The sequence below is a fragment of the Lissotriton vulgaris genome, chromosome 2_1 (assembly GCF_964263255.1).
Source record: "Lissotriton vulgaris chromosome 2_1, aLisVul1.2, whole genome shotgun sequence".
Taxonomy (NCBI): domain Eukaryota; kingdom Metazoa; phylum Chordata; class Amphibia; order Caudata; family Salamandridae; genus Lissotriton; species Lissotriton vulgaris.
The window spans coordinates 286,580,387-286,601,159 of NC_141687.1; positions in this window are offsets into that span (position 1 = coordinate 286,580,387).

Sequence of the window (20,773 nt, forward strand, 5' to 3'; positions counted from 1 at the left end):
TGGGATTGATGGTACAAATGATCATTGAATTCAAAAAAGTTTTCTGTTAATGCTAGCGTGGCGCAATACGTTATTATCGAAATCGGTGTGGCAGATAACCATTCAGAATTCCTAAGTGCTGTCTCTATGGCTACAAGCGTATCGCCTTGGGGAATGTTGGTGTAAAGTTGTTCATATATGTGAAAAAAGGCAGTATCCCCGACTAAAGTTCCTAATTCGGGATATCTATACTATTTGGAAAAACAGGAAATTAGGAACATGAATTTCATATGGACATGGACTGACATAAAGTATCCCGAGGCTACCCAAAACGCTTAGTTCGTGATTCCTACAAAAGAGCTAGGTTCTTTAATAGGCAACACCTATTAACACCGCAAACCAAAGAACCAAACTCCAAAATGGTATTTGTAACAAGGCACTCAACCATGAATGCCAAACTCCAACAAATAGTCCATGCAAATTGGCATATTTTGAATGCCACGAAACCAAAGGAAAAACAGCTACCAAAACCAGTCTTTGCCTACAGAAAAAATAAAAACCTCAAGGACCTAGTCGTGCGGTCTAGAATGCAAATGAAGAACACTGATCTAACACAAAGATCTCTGACTGACATGACCCCGGTCGTAGGCAATTTTAAATGCCTCTCTTGCACTGCCTGTGAATTTGCCATTGAGACCAAAAAGTGGTCCTTCAACAACATACCTATACTATCCCAAACTCTGACGAACTGCAAAACCACAAATGTGGTCTACCTACTGCTATGCCCTTGCAACCTAGGGTATGTAGGTGAAACCGCACGAATGATGTCGACACGTCTGTCTGAACATAGGTCCGCCATCCGAACAGGGAAAACCCAAGCCCCACTAGTCAAACACTATGTGGAAGCTAAACATAATTCCAATGACATTCGTTGGTTCATCCTTGAAAAAATCCGAAAATCATCAGGTACACTAAGCACCCAGGTACGAAAATGCAGAGTAGTATACTGGATTTTTACTTTGGACACTTATGTCAAAGGGCTGAACAATGAAATACCCTGGGACCAGGTTCTAAAGTACAATCATGGCTAGCCAATGGATGTAATATATTTATTCCATTCCCCCAGGCCTTAACCCTGGGACAAGGTCTTTAAGTATAATCATGGTTAATTATTGGACAAAACATAGTTAATCCATTTTCTTAGCCCCATATCATACAACACTTTTCCCTTAAGACTGTAACACAGGGACCATATACTCACACACCTTGAGAACAGAAATATTTGCCTTTCTCATTTTATGTCCAAATATTATCACCCTTAGCCCCTTTAAGGTCATCCAAAATCGATGTTCTGACCTTTCAATTAGATTTCATCTAAAATAAACCACTCATGTCACTACAGAATTTGACCTGACATACCCATCAGATATTTTTATATTCCATTGTATCTCCACCACCAAACAAAATATTTTTCTGGTCGGCCTGGTACTTGATCTTATATATACAGATTATCAAGAATAGGACCGCAACCCCTTCTAAATTTACGTTTTCAATACATTCTAAGATGGCCGCCATACATGCCGAGATTCGTTAGTGAATCTCAATCATCTCCCTTACACTTCCGGGTCAGACGACCATTACGTCCGGTTTCACGCTATGCCGGAATGCGCGCGCGACTCAGCTACAAGTAGAGCAGCAGCTCCCTGGGGCATTTATCTCCATCTGACATCCGACCGAAACGCCGGACTACCAGACCCCCTAATCGGAGGACACGACCGATCCCCTAAACAGGTACAGACTTCTTTCCGCAATCTTTAGGCAACTACCTTAGAGCTTTGTAACCATGCTCTTCTAATATAACTATTCTAAACTCTCCCTGCATCTTTATTTTTATTAACAGATAACTCGCATCTCTCCCCCCCCATGTATCACCCATGCTGACGGCCCTCGAAGTACCTAATCATAAATAACAAGGTAACTAGATCTGTATATAAGTTATGGCAACCGTTCTGTCTGAACTTGAAACATCCTCCCACCCTAGCCGACCATCGTTTTCATTCTCACCCCTTTACTGTTTTCTTCGTAGTTTTCACTACACTGAGGCGCAGCAATCGTTAATCTTTCCGGTACCCCTCTCAGTTGAATCCAGTGTTTTATTATCCAGGTACTTCCAACTCCTCCCCTGGTCTTATTGGTCTAATTGTGATCAGAGACACCTGCCCATCACCCTCTGCCGCCCCTCCCCCGCCTCCACGTTACTCGCTCTGAAGTAGGCATGTTTTTCTTTGGCCCCCTGAACTCAGCACTGTTCTCCTTTGTTTTGCATTTTCTATAGCTTATTACATTGCCGACAACCATCTGACAATTTCTCCACTCCTTCATAACCATCTAATCTCAAAACAGTATGGCCGAGATACCCGCCACCCCCTCTCAACACAATCCCCAAGAATTGGGAAACCGGAAACAGTTCTTGAACTTTTGGAAGGCGGGAAGGGAGTCACCCTTCCCGGCCGTATTTATTAAAATATGAAACAAAAGAAAACATTAAAATAACAGTTTCATATAATGTACAATTTCATTTCCACATTACGATGTTGGCTAACCTTAACAGATCTCTAATACAAAGGTTCTCCTAGCCGATCTAACATCCTACAAAACATTTGACTTGAAATTGTACATCCTAACGTTAAGGGCCAACGGCAAGGTCGTAACCGGTGTCAGATCCCTAAACCAGAAATACCCCCCTCACTTGTGAGAGGGGCGACCGCACAGAGGCGTACCTCAAGTGCATTTACCAATTTCCCTTTGTACTTGACGGGGGCCCAAATAAACTCGACGCCATTTAACGGTCGTTCGAGGACTCGTGTGAGGTGTCTAAAAGGTAGCGTAAACCCCCTCCCGCACCCCACACAACTTACCCATCTGCCGTCGCAGATGTCCTGGCCCCGGGAAATTCCCCAGGAGGGGCCGTAGCCCCTCCTATCCAGGAAGGGGCCTTGACCACCTTTCCTTTCCTTCCGGCGGCCTCTCCTTAGACAGGACCGCCTCCCCATTGAGGGGCCAATTGGCCACCTCCCCCGCGCGCTCCCATCCGTAATGGGTGACGCCCCCTCATAGGGATCTTCCAATTACTGCTCACCGATCATGACCTTACCGCCCGACCAAAATAAATACGACAGTTTTACCTAAGTTACTAATATCTCTAAAGCAAAACAGCATTTATTATCAAGTGTAAATACTGATCAATCCTTGTTCAAAATTACTTTATTAGCAAAACATACTGAAAATAATCAATCTTTATTGCATCGTTTAGAACTATCACGACAATCATCACAACCTGTAAGAAAGCAGAGAAAACCAAAGATACTATATCAACTGTATTTACAACGAATCGCTGTCCTCAGGGGCTGGTGGGTGGGTCAAAATTGCTCTTCGTTCCGTCTCGAGCTCACGTGCAGCGGGGAGGTGCAGCTTCAGAGCACAGGAACAAGAGGATGCTTTGTTGGCTTCCGCTCCTTTTATCCGTCTTCAGGGTGGGCGTGAACCTGCCCCCGCCTGCCTCCAAGGGCGTGGCCGGCCGTGTTGGTGTCTAGGCCAGCCCACTCTAGGGCGGGAAAAAGGCGCGCCCCGGCTACGCCGCTTCGGGCATACCAGCCGAGACTCGCCTCCCGCCCAAGATGGCTTCCCGGGGGGATCGTGGTACTCGACCATACGTTCGGGGGGACCGATTGGTCGCCCCTTTCCATATGGCCGAGATACCCGCCACCCCCTCTCAACACAATCCCCAAGAATTGGGAAACCGGAAACAGTTCTTGAACTTTTGGAAGGCGGGAAGGAGTCACCCTTCCCGGCCGTATTTATTAAAATATGAAACAAAAGAAAACATTAAAATAACAGTTTCATATAATGTACAATTTCATTTCCACATTACGATGTTGGCTAACCTTAACAGATCTCTAATACAAAGGTTCTCCTAGCCGATCTAACATCCTACAAAACATTTGACTTGAAATTGTACATCCTAACGTTAAGGGCCAACGGCAAGGTCGTAACCGGTGTCAGATCCCTAAACCAGAAATACCCCCCTCACTTGTGAGAGGGGCGACCGCACAGAGGCGTACCTCAAGTGCATTTACCAATTTCCCTTTGTACTTGACGGGGGCCCAAATAAACTCGACGCCATTTAACGGTCGTTCGAGGACTCGTGTGAGGTGTCTAAAAGGTAGCGTAAACCCCCTCCCGCACCCCACACAACTTACCCATCTGCCGTCGCAGATGTCCTGGCCCCGGGAAATTCCCCAGGAGGGGCCGTAGCCCCTCCTATCCAGGAAGGGGCCTTGACCACCTTTCCTTTCCTTCCGGCGGCCTCTCCTTAGACAGGACCGCCTCCCCATTGAGGGTCAATTGGCCACCTCCCCCGCGCGCTCCCATCCGTAATGGGTGACGCCCCCTCATAGGGATCTTCCAATTACTGCTCACCGATCATGACCTTACCGCCACAGGCCGGATAGTTGACCGGCTATCCGGACCCCCCACAAAACACTCCTACCTAAAGGTCATGCTGTAAACTCGTTAACCATGCTATGAAGTCTCCTATGAGTAATTCGTTCCCCACCCGGGACAAATGAACACCGTCCCCCAAATACATACTGTCCCCTTTAATACAACCATGCGAAACAGAATGCAGTGTACTTGAACGAAACAATCTACTCATTTTATTATTAATTTTCCTTACTGAATGATTCAGCGCAGAAACAGAAATAGCCCCCCGCCACACTTTCCGTGGGATCATATGGGACCATGCAATTGTGCACCCTGGAACTCTTCTCGCCAACCAACTTACCGTGGAAAGCATCGCCTCAAGAAGAAGTCGTCTACCAGTGGTCACCAAATCATTGCCCCCAAGATGTACTATGACTACAGACGGCGGTGACCTTGTCCGCCCTAACAAACCCTCGAAAAATGCTTAAAACTGGTCAATACAGAGCCCGCCCTTTCCGTAGAAGGACACACTGTACCCGTATTCCCCAGCCACGTGAATCATGTCACCTGCTTTGAATACGTCCGTGGTACGCCTCACGTATGAGTGGCCCACGACCCACACCTCCTTTTTCACAGCCGGTAATGTCTGACCGCTGGCCCCCCGGTGTCGGGTCGACTGGACAGTGCCCCGCCTCGTAGGCTTGCGCAACTGAAAACCAAACAAAAACAAGAAGCGTGAGTACATCGTTACAACTTCACAACATGTGCAACCGTACATACCTCTTATAACAGTTCGAGGACCAACGCCCCACACGTTTTATTTGATCAACATTCAGACCCCTGGCTGTAGCTTCCGTAGCAGCCCCTATCCGAAAGGAATGGGTCCCAAAGTCGCCGGGGTTCAAGCTCGCGGCAGAAATCGACATCGCAAGCACCCGCTGAAACTGAAACCTCGTCAGTGGGGTGGCGTCAGCGTGTCTTAACAAGGTCCCCCCCCATGCTGCCACCCTCTGCGCTAAGTATGCTTCTACGCACCCAACAGGGCACATGGCAGACCCGGGGATCCTCTGGATGATTACACAGTCCCCGATTGCATCCTGATCGGATTTGGACTTTACAAACGAGACCGTCATCGTCTCCTCTCTGACCTGAATGTGTTCCCGGCACAGTCCCCCCATCGTATCCTGCTTGTTCTTTGCCACTAATTCGCTTACCCGCATAGCCCCATGGAATGCTAATGCAAATGCGGCTCGGAACAACACTGCTTCGTACTGGGATGAACATGTTACCGGTAGCACGGATAATAACAGGGCCAACCTATCCAAACCTATCGGGTGCCTATCGTCTACTCTGCGACCCTCAAGGCGTTGCCACCCACGTAGCGCTTTCTGCACAACGAAAGACGCTGTCGGGTCCTGGATCCCATGAGCCCTTGCCATGAAGGAAATGGCGGCCCGATGCCTCTGGGCCGTAGCCACTGACTTGCCTGCGTGACGTAAAGAGAGCAGGAATCTTACTACAGACTCTTCCAGACCCCAAAGCTCCCTCCCGGCAGTACCCAAAAAGGCCCAATAGGAACGGAACGCCCCTTCATATGCCTTCCTCGTCCTGGGTGCTAAACTCTCTCCCACGAGAGACCAGAGAGCTTTGGGAAAGGGTGCCGCCACCGGGTCCGCTGTGGGCAGAAAACCCCAGAAGGCCTGCATACGGAAACGAGAGAGCGCATCAGCCGCTTGGTTCATCACCCCCGGCACGTGCCGCGCCCTAAACAGTACATTTAATTGCATGCACAACAACACAATTTCCTTGAGTAGTCTCAGAATCAATTTGCAACGTGCTGCCTGACTATTGATACACTCAACCACGGTCATGTTATCAGACCAGAAAACCACAGAGTGACCCCTAAACCCTTCTGGCCATGTTTTCAAGGCCACCAGAATAGGGAACAGTTCGAGAAAAGCAATGTTACTCGTCAACCCGCACTCATGCCACCATGACGGCCATTTTTGAGCCGACCATTGTGTACCCAATATGGCGCCAAAACCCACACTCCCCGCCGAGTCTGTCCATAGCCCCAACTCCTCGGAAGACACTGCTGGTTTATTCCAGACAATTCGACCATTGAAATCCGCCAGGAATGCAATCCAAATGCGCATGTCCTGGCGAACCTCCGCCGAGAGTCTCGTACGATGATGTCCTTCCTTCAAGCCGACCATGGACTGTGCAATCGAGCGGGAAAAGGGGCGTGCCATCGGCATTACTCTTAGGGCAAAATTCAACTGACCTACCACCTGTTGCAATTGATGTAGGTTCACTTTCGTTGCACGAATACATGTCTCAAGGGATAACCTGAATTTTAACACCTTTTCTTTAGGTAAACGAAAACAACCTTCCACTGAGTCGAGCTCGATCCCCAGAAACTCGATTAAGGTCGAGGGACCAACCGTCTTACCTGGCGCCAATGGCACACCAAATTGATTCATTAGGACACAAAATTCATGTAAGGCCTGTCCACACTCAGAATCCCCGGCTGCCCCCAGAAACAGAAAGTCATCGAGATAGTGCATAACATGTTGAAAACCTGTCTTCCTCGTGAATACCCACTGCAGAAAACAACTGAATTTCTCGAAATAGGCACATGAAATCGAGCATCCCATTGGCATACATTTATCCATGTAATAGCGACCCTGAAACTGAAAACCAAGGAGACGCTGATCGTCTGGGTGTACCGGGAGCAACCGGAACGCTGACTCGATGTCCGATTTGGCCATCAGCGTCCCGGGCCCCAGGCGATTCAACATGGCAACGGCCTCATCGAAAGATGCGTACCGCACCGAACATACTTCCGGATCTATCGCGTCATTCACGGAAAGACCATGTGGGGCTGACAAATTGTGTATCAGCCGAAACTCACCCGGGTCTTTCTTGGGAACCACCCCTAGAGGAGAACACACAAAATTAGCAACTGGTGGCAAATCGAATGGACCGGCGACACGACCTCGAGTCACCTCTTTCCTAATCTTTACCTGCACCACCGCCGTGTGCTGTAAGACCGACATTTGATTCTTACAGTCCGGTACCCCCTGAAAATCCCCCACTGGGATGCGGAAACCATATGAAAACCCGTTCCGCAACACCCCAGCGGAAGCGTAATCTGGGTATTCGCTGAGCCAAGGAATCATTGCCATGGTATCAATCGGGGTCGGTGAAGTCGCCCCTCGGACTATATTAGACCTGTTTGGCGCCTCCCTTACCACCGTTATCACCCGTCTTGGCTCTGCACATGGACTCAGGATGGGATGGCTGCCCGCATCCCCCACACTCATGTCTGAATTTGCATGACCCCTGGGGCCTGGTACATTTGCCCCTGTTAAAATTCCAACAGATCCCCCTTTTACCTGTGTTGCCACTCGGCTTCGTGTGGAACTCGTTACCTGTACCCGTCCGAAAGGGCGTCCCAGAGTTTTGGCGGGAGGATTCCCCCCCGTTACTCCCTACTAATGGCACCTTCAACATCCCTGTACTCTCCATTTTTTGCCAAGACACAGAGTCGTAACAATCCCAGGACAACAACGGGTCGTGTTCTTTAGCTTTTCTAAACAGATTATCATAGCAGAACCACTGATTGCCCCCATATGCCACAGAATACTCCATAATACGTGACTGATAAATGGGTAACTCGGTCAACAACTCAGGTCGGCGCTCCCCCATGATGGAAGTAAAAATTCCCCACGCTCTGCCCCAAGTACCAATGGTCTGATCGACCTTAAAGGCGGCCATTTTAGCGCGCCAAACACTCGGATGCATGAGCTCCTTTTGACTCTTTACATGCTCGATCTCGTAATGGTCGGTAAGCAATGAAAACATGTTTACGTATTTGTCCGCCCAAATCAATTCCTTGACTTCTAGTGGGACGTGCTGGGCAATCTTCTCCTTTCGAGAAGGTGCAGAGTCCCCCCCCGCAATCGGCAATGGCCGCTTACCTGAAGTATACCCCACGCTTGTCGCCGAACTTGGGCCTGCTGTACTTCCAACCGCTGGGACCTGCGGGGGAACAGGAGATGGAGTCTTCCCAGCCTCCCTAGATTCCCGCAGTTGCCTCATCACTGCCCGGGCGTCGTCAGCCGTGGCGCCCTCGCTATCGTTTCCCAACCACGCTGCCAATTGCGCCGCTAACTCGGGGGGCATATCCTCCCTGTTCGCAGGGGTGACCACCACAGGGATTGGGTTCCCCTCCTTTGGCGCCGGGGTTGGCTCCTCTCGTGGCCATTTATTTAGTAACACACGACCCTTCCGAAAACCTTCCCTCCTCTCACACCCTTCCCCTCTTCCCTTCCGTTTACTACCCTATTCCTTCCCTGTTCTTTAACATCATATCATTAATGTTTTTTTGAAATTCAAAATCAATTCTTTCCCCCAAGACCCTGCCCAGTTGCCACCCAGTGCCCCTCATACCGCTAAGTATATAGACTAGGATTGGACTAGCTAGAATATCTATGCAGAATCACCAGCCCACATGGATAAATTGGACTTTACATTAGCTAATGATGAAAGAATCTTTCTAAAATGATATAAAATGTGACGGTATGCACCAATAGTGCATGCTAGTGTATGTAACCATGTATATATGTACATAGTAAGATTTTTTTTTTCTCATTTCTGATTTTCTGCCCTTGTTTTAAACCACGGTTTTCTAAATATTGAAGCACTAAATGTTTTTGTAAATCTTATTAATAGGACGCTACACTGACACTGATATGGATTTTTTATGTATTTTCTTATTTGCATAGGTACATTTGGAATATACATCATGGCTTCCTGATGAAGGCTAATAGCCGAACCGCGCGTAGCAATTACCAATTACCTCTAGCCATGTTCTCAGACCAATATTAAGCTATTTTGTTGTATTTTTGCACCTCTTTTGATTTATTTTTCTATTGTATAAAGAATTGTAATGTACTGTGACCTAAAAGAAAAAGATTATAAATTGCACAGTAAGAGATTTACAGTTGAACCCAAAAAATAATGAATGTGTACAATATTATGTATTTGTAGAAAATATATTATAAAAAAAGGATTTTTTTTTTTTTAAGATTATCATTACATAAAATAAATCTACTGTTTCTACTATGCGCACTGTTAATCCATAGTCATTACTTGTTGATGTCAGTCCATGTCCATTTGAAATCCATGTTCCTAATTTCCTGTTTTTCCAAATGGTGTAAAGTTGTTCTACATCCAGGGTTACTAGCAGGTTAATCTCCATCTCTGGATCTCAGGTGTCTATCAGGCATAAAACCTCTGTGGTGTCTTTTAGGTAAGCAGGAGTTTTAGTCACCAATGGTTGTAGGAACACATCTACAAACTTAGATAGGTGAACACATGACACTGGGGGGCCCCTTAGGGGAGCCCCATGAACTCCCGGTCACAGCCTTTCCGGGATTACCAGCAAGCTAGTGCTGCTGCCGACCACAGAAACTGTTCTGACCACCTGCTGCTGAGCTGAGCTCGAGCAGGGGAAGGTAGAACAATACTTTTCCTGTCGCCGGGAGGGGTAACCAACTACCAGACAGGACTTAGGTTTTTTTGCTGCGGTGGGGGCACTTTCAAGCTCCACCAGACTGCATTGAAGGGCACATTTGGTGCCCTCCTTGCATACTCCAGTTTGAGCAAGTTCAAGAACCCATGGTTCCCGCTCTAGCCCAAAACTGGAAAAAGGACAGGGAGGGACCCCAAGTTATTCCAACCCTTTCCCTAGGGTATTTATGGGCTCCCTCATGGGTGGGTGCTCAGATTACTCGTGGAACAAGATTCACCTCTGAAACCAAGACGCCCTTCGCCCGGCTGGACACTTGGACTTCTTTGAACTTCATCTGGAACCAAGACTGCATCAAGGGGGAATCCTGCTGCTCTGGGTCTCATTGTTTTGCAAGTCTTCTGCCTCGTCTGTGTTTGTGCTTTGCTCAGGTTCCCCAGATGACCTGTGGGCACCAAGGTCATCCTAAGAAATCTCTCTTGGAGTGAAGGAGGCATTCCCTGCATCTGCAGGCACCAAAATGAAGCTGACCGGTCTGCTGCTCGTCGTTCTATGAACTTCCTGAAACCCAGCCACACAGGTGGTATTTTTTATTTTTTTTAATTTGTTTTTATTAGTTTTCAAAAACCAGCTCACATTAATGTACGAAATATGATAGACAACTTACATGAGTCAGCAAGCAATCTGCAACACCTATTGATACAGTACACATTTACGATGGGACCTTCCAACAAAGATGAAAAGACAGGGTAGAGCACTCTTATACATCAATAATGCAGACTGTAGAATCTGCTAGGCAAAGTACAAGCGGCCACCAAGTGTGACATGCAGCCAACATGACCAGTTTAATCTTGTGCACGTAGACCTCGTGGCATCTGGGCCTACGCAGTCATTCCTTGTCCGCATCATTACCCTGTTTTGTCACTAGATATTGCGCAAATAGACCCCAGAAACATTTTGGACGACTTTGGCGGAGGGGGGGGCACCAACTAATTATATACGTCAGACTGGGTATTACAGTAGGGCATATCCTGCTCCCATTCTGTCACAGTTGGTACGGGGCCACCCATTCAGCGTATCGCAACCCTACACTTAGCCAAAATGAGACACATAGGGACTCATTTTCTGATATTATTATTGAGAATTTTTGTGTATCCCAAAAGCGCTAGTAAGGGATCAGGGAAGAGCGATTGATCCGCTATGATATTTAATGCTTGGAAAATATGCTTGCAAAATTCTGCTACAGGAGGGCACAACCATGCCACATGTAAACAATCTTCCTCTGCCACCCCACATCGCTCACACTCAGTGTCCCTGAGCCCATATCAAAATAGTCTCTTCGGCGTGTAGTGTACCCAATTGAGATACTTGAAATGGACCAGTCTATGCTTGCCATTGAGTGAGGTCTTTTGCGTGGATTCGCAACAGCAGGGCCAGATATCATCGTAAAGGGCTACTCCATTATCATTTTGCCACTCTAGCCTAGCTTTGGTGTATTGCATACACTTTTTTTTTTTTTAAAGATATGTTTATTGCGGAAGCATAAAAGGCATGATCAAACAAATCTACTTACAGGCACTGATAAACGTGAGGAGCCAAGCCATCACATAGGGGAAGACACAGCCATTTAGCCTACATCCCGGAGGCCAGGCGGCGTATAGGTGGAAAGTGCCATAAAAGTAAACACAAACGTTTGCACAGAATATATGTAGATCACTAATATCCTCCGTTTTCTGTTTATTCCCCCTCCCACTTCTTCTGTTGATCTCGCCTCCCACCTGCCGCCACAGGTAAGTATTCAAGAAGGAACACAAACTAACAATGAACAACAGAACAGTTCCCCCCCACACTCGGCATCATCAATAAAGTACGTGTAAACAATTCGGTAACCACTTTATGGCTCAATAGGGTACAAACATCACAGTTATAAGCAATCGTTCAGGGATCAAAGCAAATGACAGAGCTAGTCAGTAAGGAACATTAGTGCGTGCCCGCTTAGAGCACTACTCTGACTCAGGTCTCCCCACCTCACCTCCCACTACCTCCTCCCCAGAATCCTCAGGGGTAAACAGCTCAGCACTGGTGGCGTCCGAGTCATCAATGGGCAACTCCTCCGCACACATCATTCTCCACGCCAGTAGGTCCTCCTGAAGCTTTGCGTCCCGGCACGTGCACTGCATGTGCGTTTCCTCGGCCAAGGACCATTCCCTGACGTCACAAAGCCAGAGGGACAGCTCAGGGGCCCTCTGCCCCATCCAAGTGATAGCCATGCGCCGCTGCGCCAGAACCAATAACAACTGTAGCAACTTGTAGGACAAGTTCCTCTTTTCGGCTTGGGGACCAGGGCCAAGAGACAATGAAGCGGGGTCAGGGCAATACGGAGACCTGTAATGCGTCCAATGTGCTGGACCACCTTCCTCCAGAAGCTACCTACCTGCGGGCACTCCCAAGCCAGATGTAAAAATCCGGCTCTCTCCAACCCACATTAGGGCAGTCATTCCTCCGCTCTGCAGAGATACGGTTCAGGGAGACCGGGGTCATTGTTGTGCGATGCATAAAATTAAAGTGGATCAATTTGAACCGCGCATTGCACAACACTTTCCGGGTCAGGAGCCCAATATGTTTGCGTGGTCCCAGCTCCAGAGCCATCCCCAAGGCCACCTCCCAGGCCGCCGAGGACGGAGCGACCGGTGGGGCCGAGTCCCGTCGCATGGCTGAGTACAGTAAGGTGATCAGCCGCTTCCCCCTGCCACAGGAAAGGAGGACATTGAGGGTGTGGGTCAATGAAGGCGCCTCAGGGAACTGGGGCCAAGTCGCCCGAGCGATCTCCTGGAGTGCAGGTATTGTCCCCTGCTCAGGTCAAAGGCCTCCGTGGCACGCTCAAAAGACACGAAGGAGTCGTCTGGGTAGAGGTCTGCCAGAGTCTCACATCCGCCGTCCCGCTATTCCCGGAAGGACATATGCTCCTCCATGAGCTGCACCGGGGCCAAGACCCACACCGGCAGTTCCCTATCAAAGGGGGCCCACCGCAAGATCTTCTCGACGAACCGCTGCCAGACCCCAGCCGCATGGCGCACAACATAAGGCAGGACCTCGTCAGCCCCTCGACCCTTCATCAGAGCCACCTGTAAGGCCGTCTCGTCGGCCCTGCCTGCCAGGAGTTGCAGCTCCTAGTTGTTCGTACCCGCAAACCACCTCGCAGCTGGCAGGAGCTGCGCCGCATAGTCATAGAGGTCAAATCTCGGAGCCTCTAGGCTGCCCTCCTCCCAGCTCCGGACCACAGTATGTAGTGCTACTCTGCTGCGGCCACCCGCCTAGAGCAACGATTTGAGCAGCGTATTAAGCGTGCGGAATGTGCGCGGGGGAGCGGGCATAACGTGCTTTGCAGGACGTACAACATCCTGGGCAACATCACCTTCTTGGCAACCGCTAACCGTCCCATAAGGGAAAGAGGCAGCATATTCCAGAAGGACACAGATTGTTGCAGAGAGCAGAGCACCCGTTCAGCGTTGCGGATCAGCAGTTGCTCATCAGACAAAGCCACCTGAATGCCGAGGTAGCAAAAGGCCTCCCGTTCCCACCTCAGCCCCAAGCACGGTAGGTCCACTCCGGGGTCGGCACCGCAGCCCGCCAAAGGAAAAATTTGGGATTTACCAGGATTTATGCGCAGCCCTGAGGCCGCACCAAAGCGGTCCAGGAACCGCAATAAAACGGGCAGCGAGTCTCCCGGGGAGGTTAAATAGAACAGGGCGTCGTCTGCATAGAGGGAAATCACATGCACAGAGTCTCCCACTCTGATGCCCCACTGTTCCATTTCTGTACGAATGGTTACCGCCAAGGGTTCTATTACCAGAGCGAATAGAAGCGGCGACAGGGGGCACCCCTGTCGAGTACCTCTCGCCAACGACCACTCCTCGGAGCGGGCCGACCCGAGCCGTACCCTAGCCCGGGGTGCCCCGTACAGGATTAGGACCCAAGTACAGAACACAGGTCCCAGTCCCACCTTTTGGAGCACCTCCAGCAGATACTCCCAACTGACAGTGTTGAAGGCCTTAGCCTGGTCAATCGACACCAGGAAGTGGGGATCCTCACTGTCACGCACCTCGTGAAAGATATGATTCAGACGACGCAGGTTCCTTGCAGTGTTGCGACCAGGGATAAATCCACACTGGTACTGATGGACCAAGTGCGTCAAGTGTGGCGCCAGCCTGGTGGCCAGAAGTCTAGTAAGGATTTTAACGTCTGTATTGATCAGAGTGATAGGCCGGTTCGCCGCAGGGTCACAACTGTCCCCCCCCCGGCTTCAAAAGCATACAGACCTCCCCCTGATCCATGGTGGATGGGAGAACGCCACACTCCATGGCTTCATTGTAGACCTGCAAAAGGAGGGGGGGTCCAAGGCATCCCCAAACGACTGATAGAATTCAGGCGGGAAGCTGTCTCCGCCCGGAGCCTTGGCCCGTGGGAGGGCGGTTAACGCCACACTGATCTCCCGTAGCGTCAATACCGCGTCTAGGTCTTTCACCGCATCCTCCGAAAGGGTTTGCAGAGCCAATCCCTGGAGGTAGGGCTGGTAGGAGGCCTCCGTGACCGAGGGTTCAGCGGTGTACACCGCCTGCAGGTGCGAACGGCTATCAAAAAAATGGTCAGGGGTTCTGCCCACTTAACCCTCCCGTACCTGAGCAGGAGACATCCAAGGATGAGAAAGTAGCAACAAGGGGTACCGAAGGGATCAATCCAATTTTAATTCTCAAACAAGAAACAGTTAATTATCTTGTGAATCAAAAATCAAACATGAAAAAATATATATATATTCATCAACACACATATGAGCGGACATCAAGGGAAGCACAACAACCGACAGTCTATATACAAAACATCACATATACATCATATACAAATATACATCACATTTACAATATCAACGAACGTTTCTATGTACCCTAAACACAAGATATATATAAAAATATATATATATCCTAATTCGGATCAGTGCCAACACTTAATTTACAATAGAGTGCACAACACAATGGTAGTCCCAAAAACAAAGCACCTGGGGGTTAACGCGTCAACCCAGTCTATATTTATATTGGTGCAAATCAGACAAAAATCATAAAAAAATTTTTTTTAAATTGTAACAGGGGACTCCAGTCGAGGCAAAAAGGTGTTGACGCAGTCGCGGTCGCGTTTCAGCCAGATGATGTAGGCTTCATCAGGACAATGGGTACTCTATTCTTCTGGGTCCTGGCAACTTCTCGGACCGATATCGGCGGCTAGCACACAAAACCACCCACACGGGGGTGGAGGGCAGGGCGGGAATCGCTTTCTAACCCCAGTATACGAAATGAATCCTTATATATATACAATGAGTCCACTCGGATGGGGCAAGAGGAAACAAGGAAAGCAGGCGTGGCTTAAATCACACGTACTTTCTGCAATCAAGGGTGCGTGGCGACACGGACAGCCAGTGTTCACTGCAGCGTGAATCAAACACCAGTAAGGGCTAATGGAGCACTTCGAGAATAGCGGACTCCGAGTGTGCCATGGCTCCAGCAGGAGTCCGTAAGGCAACTATCCTCCCTGGAGCAAATTCTCGCCGAAGGATCCATGCCAATAGGCGACCAGACTGGTCCCCCTGACGGTGGAGACGCTGCCGGTACCGACCCAAGGTAAACCTATCCAGACGTGTAAGAATGTCATGAACAGACACCTGGGCGTCCCTCTCTTCTTCCCGGTCCGAATCAGCGGGATCCGTCATAGACTGACAGCTACGGAGTCTGTCCTCCGCATCCCGCAACTCACAGAGTAGTTGCTTCCGAACCCCATAGGTGAGGCCCATGCAGGCACCATGCACCACCGCCTTCAGGGCCTCCCATTTAGTGGAGTAGGCCAGAGTATCGTCCTCCCAATTCAGATTGACATAATCAATCAGGGCCGTCTCCACATGATCTTTTGTCACCTGGTCCTGTAGGAGGTCCACCGGCATACACCATGTGCGGGGACGGGAAGCCTGGTCGACCCACTGTGCCACGCACGTCACCGGAGCATGGTCCAATAGAAACCGGGCTTGGTGGGTAACCGTCAAGGAGAGGGACGCGGCGATATTAGCAGCGAGGATACGATCCAGTCTGCTATGGGTGTCATGCGTCGGGGTGTAACAGGTATAGAGCCTCTGAGTGGGGTGGCCCATACGCCACACATCGTCAACTCCCAGATAATGCATCACTTCCCAGAGTCGCGCTGTCATACGCAGCTTCATTCCAGAACGAGGGGGGTGTCGATCCAAATCCGGATCCAACACACAATTGAAGTCCTCAAACCATAGGAAGGGGGCGTCTAGGTCCGAGGCGATGAGCTCCTGAAGGCGGGAAAAGAAGTTAGGGTCATCTATATTCGGGCATAGGAATTCAAGAGCAGGAAGTCCCTACCATCTATTTTGACCCGCAATAGCAGGTTCGAGGCATGTGGGCTGCTGAATTCATATTTGTGCATATCTGTGCATAGATTGCCGCCTAGTGTTGGGTCCGGATGATTGCACATTGTTGTCCTGGAAGAGTCTTCGAAGTATCACGAGATAGGTGGCTCCTCCCCTGGACTACAGTGCGCATGGGCATCGACTCCATCCTCAGATTGTTTTTTTCCGCTATTGGGTTCGGATGTCTTTAATTCCCTCTTGTCGGAATCGATAGAAAACTTTCTTGAGACCAAAAGGTCTTTAGTCTATACGTCGGTATTGTCTTGCGTTCGGCATTACTTCTTCTAGCTCGGTTCCGAGCCGGATTCTCTACTCCCGCGTGCTCTCGCCGCGGAAGGCCCAGTCGACGCTCCTGACCTATCGACCGTCCATCATGGACCGAAGTTCATTCAAGAGATTTCCGGTCTGTAACTCGAAGTACCCCCACATCGACATCCACCCGGTGTGCAACAAGTGTCTGTCGCCGGACCACGATGAGGACAAGTGTATGGCTTGTTCACGCTTCAGGTCCAAGAAGACGCTTAAGCTTAGACAAGCTGCGCGCCAGGAGGCCCAGCAATCTGCTCCGGCGCCTGTGGACATCTTCAATGCAGGGGATGTCGAGGACGAATCTAGCCAGGACATTTCTGAATCAAACCCCGCGTCGGACGTCGACGATGACTACGACGTAGATGCTGAGATCTTCGAGGGCGAAGAAGTCGTCGACGAGGTAGGGGACGACTACGGGGCCCTCGGGGCCATGGAGAATAGCTCGGATGAGGAGCTTCCTCAAACTGACTCTGGGGCCGTGCCGATTTATAAGGCCCAGGTCGAGGGATCGCCTTCGGGCCTTACCCAAGATCTCGCTATGGGTTCCACGGCCCCGCCTTCGGGCTCGGCCACCGACATTGTTGCCGAGCCACTCCCTGGCAAAACGAAACCGAAAGCGGAACCTACGGTCTCGACGCCAGATACTGCGCAGGTGCCAGCCTCGAAACCGAAAGTGCGCATCGCTTTGGTCGGCTCCAAGGCCTCGGAGGCTTCGGCGCTGAAGAAGCCGAAGGTGGCTGTCGAGCCAAAGGCTCAAGTCAAGGGCGTCGAGACGAAGTCTGCCGCGCTGAAGACTAAAGTGAAGGTGGTCAAGACGGGCGTGTCGGCGCCGAAGACAATCGACACCGGCAAAAGCCTCGGCGACCCGAAGAAGGCTGTCGGCGAGCCGAAGAAGACTCTCTGTGACCCGAAGAAGCGGCTCGATGACCCAAAGGTCCTCACGACCCCGCGTCCGCAGGACAAGGCCAAGGGCACCGTGCCCCGAGATTCGACTCCAAAAGTGGCCTTGAAGAATTCCATTGAACCGGCGCGCCCATCCGCCGCGTTCACCAAGAAGGTGACGGACTCCCTGCAGCGCATCCGTGAGGGCACCGCGTCGGTCGATCCGAAGGATCCGCCGCCTGCGAAACCTGTGGAGAAACCACTTAAGGCGTCCACCCCAATCCACTTCACGTTGCTGCCTAAGACGGCGCCGAAGGCTTTCGCTCCTAAGGCAGTGGCCAGCATGCCTGAAAAGGTCTCCTCGGCGCCGAAGGCATCATCGGTGGTCCACGGCCCGCGACCTCGTCGACCTTCGGGGGACGAGCGTCAGGAACACTTCATCGACGCCGAAACGGGCAAGCTTTCCCTCCTGAAGCGGAAAATCACCCTGGAACCTCAACTGGAGTCTTACAAGATCCCTCTCAAGAAAAAGAAGGACTCTGCTTGCTCTCCCGTCTTGGTGGAACCCCTTTCCCCACAGACTCATGATGTGTCGCCCACTTACTCAGATGTGGACGCTGGTGAGGGAGATGATGAGGATGAATACAGTTATCCTGTCTATACAGACCCTGAGGATACCAATGAACCCTGGGCAGCTGGTGATGACCCTGGGGATCCTCAATCAGGACAAGACCCTCAACTTTTTTCTGCTAAAACGTCCCCTACAGAAGACTCTACAGCTTTCAATGCCCTCATTGAGCGGGCAGCTAACAATCACAACGTCCAGCTACATTCTGACCCTAAGGATGTCGATTTCCTCTTTGACACCTTTTCAGTCTCAGAAAAAACTGTTAAGACTCTGCCTATGCTGAAAGGTGTTTTAAAGCATGCTGCTGAGATCTTTAAAGAACCTACCAGGGCAAGGGTGATAAACCCTAGGATTGACAAGAAATACAAGTCGGCGCCTACTGATCCTACCTACATCAAAGGACAGTTGCCTCTGGACTCCCTTGTCGTCTCAAATGCCCGGAAGAGGGCTAATTCTCAGACTATGGGTGATGCTCCTCCCCCAGACAAAGAATCCAAGGTCTTTGAGGCTTCGGGAAGAGGGTAGCAGCACAGGCAGCCAACGTCTGGCGCATTTCTAACACACAGGCGCTTCTGGCGCGCTATGACAGGGAACACTACGATACACTGGAGACCCTGTTGCAACACCTGCCTGATCAATACAAGGAAGGGGCTGAGATGCTGATTCAGGAAGGGAAGCTAATCTCTAACGCTTCAATTAAGTGCGCTCTGTTCGCAGCTGATACCGCTGCCAGAGCTATAAACACTAGTGTTATGCTTCGGCGACATGCCTGGCTGAGAATCTCTGGATTTAAGCCAGAAATCCAAACCACCATCCTGAACCAAACAGTTAACCCAGATCACCTGTTTGGCCCAGAGGTTGACACCACCCTAGAAAAGATAAAAAAGGACACTGAGACTGCAAAATCCATGGGTGCCTTACAGTCCCAGCAGTTTCGGGGTGGGTCTTTTCGTCGCTCCAGCACTAGAGGCGTTTCCAGGGGCCAGCTCTCCCAGTCCACGCAGTACTACAAGGGCAACACTCAGACCACTTACACCAACAAAAGTCGAGATGGATATCGTGGCAACAGCGACAAGGGCAGAGGATGTGAAAACAACAGCTCCAGATCCTCTGCCACCAGCAAACAGTGACGCCTTGTCACTGCCCCCCGACCATACAACACCGGTCGGGGGGAGACTCCAGCAGTTCCTCCCGTCTGGAAGTCCATCACCACGGACAGGTGGGTCAGAAAACGTATCCAATACGGTTATTGTCTGGAGTTAACATCCACTCCACCCAACATGCCCCCAAGACACCGTCCTATGTCGGACGAGCACTTGCACTAATTGCAGCAGGAGGTCACCGTCATGCTGCAAAAATAGAGCTCGTGCCAGTGCAGGAAAGAGGCACAGGGGTCTACTCCCTGTACTTCTTAATACCAAAAAAGGACGGGTCCCTCAGGCCCATCCTGGACCTTAGGCCACTCAACTACTACATCCTGTTGGAGCACTTTCATATGCTGACCCTGCAGCAAGTGCTCCCGTTGCTCAGGCAGGGGGATTTTCTCGCAACTTTAGACCTGAAGGATGCGTACCTTCACATTCCACTGCACCCTTCACACAGGAAATACCTCCGTTTCACCATACAAAACCAGCACTACCAGTTCAAGGTTTTGCCTTTCGGTGTCACCACGGCACCCAGGGTGTTCACAAAGTGCCTGGCGACAGTGGCGGCGCATCTCAGGAGACGGAACATCCACGTCTACCCTTATCTGGACGACTGGCTCATCCAAGCGAAGTCAGCCCAGCAGTGTGCCGCCCACATGTCCCACACCATTCACCTCCTGCACGATCTGGGATTCTCACTGAATTACCCAAAATCCCACCTCTAGCCCGCCCACGTACGGCAGTATCTGGGCACGACCATAAACACTCTGGCGGCCACAGCACAGCCGAATTCAGTGAGGGTCAGCAGCATTCAATCGCTGATACAGAAATTCAGACCTCAACACTCGCTTCCAGCAAGAATGTTCATGCAGTTGATAGGCATGATGGCCTCCTGCATTTCCATAGTCCTGCACGCGAGGCTACATATGCGTCCGCTTCAGGAGTGCTTAGCACGTCAGTGGACTCAGGCTCACGGGCAGTTGAAAGACCTAGTGTTGGTGAGCGGTCGGGCATACAACTCTCTGCATTGGTGGAATCCACGAAACCTTTGCAAGGGCCGACCGTTCCAAGAGCCTGTGCCACAGATCATCCTGACAACGGACGCCTCTCTCCAGGGATGGGGAGCTCATGTACTCCATTACACGGTGCAGGGGCTATGGACGCAACAGCAACAGAAGATGCACATCAATGTTCTCGAACTGATGGCGATCTTCATGGCACTCAAAGCCTTCAAAGTACATCTGTGCAACAAGGTTGTGTTGATCCGGACGGACAACATGACAGCCTTGTACTACATTCAAAAGCAGGGAGGAACACACTCTCCGCAGCTGTCTCAT